The 1,031-nt window shown below is 45.4% G+C and overlaps 1 non-coding gene across 1 annotated transcript; it reads right to left on the reverse strand.

Moving 5' to 3' along the window:
• Nucleotides 1-348: 348 nt before the first annotated feature.
• Nucleotides 349-420, reverse strand: TRNAC-GCA (transfer RNA cysteine (anticodon GCA)). The gene has a single exon. It is a non-coding gene; the product is annotated as a tRNA-Cys (tRNA).
• Between the last annotated feature and the right edge of the window lie 611 nt (nucleotides 421-1,031).

The raw sequence follows: 1,031 nt of genomic DNA on the forward strand, positions 1-1,031 counted from the left end.
GAAGCTTTGGGTACCTGCTGCCTGTGTCAAATGGCACGGGTGGCCCCATGGTAGTTCCAAGGTGCTCTATCAGACCTCTCTTCTCTGGCTGAGAAATACTGAGCTGCGTCCTAGTTGAATCCTGCCTAATTCTCACATAGAGGAAATTTCCTCATTTCCCCACTGTGTCTGCTATATCCAGTACATATCACAGTTTATTTTAATAGGTGGCAATGGTGGTGGTTTAGTCGTTAAGTCATGTCTGATTCTTTGCGACCCCATGGACTGTAGCCCACCAGGCTCCTCTGTCCATGGGATTTTCTGGGTGAGAATACTGGAGCAGGTTGGCATTTTCTTCTCTGGGGGACATTCCCCACCTGGGGATCAAACCCAGGTCTCCTGCATTGCAGGCAGATTCTTTACCAACTGAGCCACCAGGGAAGCCCCATTTTAATAGGTGGTTTTATTTTTTTGTCTCCCACTCTAGTTGGGAGCTCCATGAAAGCAGGGAGTTGTAGTCCCCATGTTTGCTCCAGTGCCTGGCTCGTTATAGATGGTCAGTAACAGTCTCCAAAGTGGGTGACTGTGGATGGAAGTGGCTGTCTGCAGGTGATTGCTCCTGGAGAAGAGAGCTAAATGGGGATCCAGTTAATTGCCCTGGGAGAAGCCCTTGCTGAGCAGCAGTCTCCACTTGGTGCCCAGTGCATAATGTGATTTCTATAATGGCATTCATAATAAGAAAAGTTACTTTACTTCAGCAGCAGAACTGTCATTTGTTAAAAGTCAGTGTTTAATAAATCCTATCATGTAATGTTTGGAGAGCCGTGTTTGTGTCCTGTTGATTTTGTTTAGAAGTAAGTAGGATTTCATTACTTTCCTGGCAGGTCATTACTTTTTCTTTATACAGAGATTAAAAGGCCAGTCTCTGGAATCAGACTGCCTGGATTTGCATCCTGAATCTGCCATTTACACAGTTGAGACCTTGGGGAGGTATTTGACCATTCTGTGCCTTACTTTCCTCATCTATAACATGGAGGTCACAATAGTAACTT

Source organism: Muntiacus reevesi, chromosome 16 (assembly GCF_963930625.1).
Source record: "Muntiacus reevesi chromosome 16, mMunRee1.1, whole genome shotgun sequence".
NCBI lineage: Eukaryota > Metazoa > Chordata > Mammalia > Artiodactyla > Cervidae > Muntiacus > Muntiacus reevesi.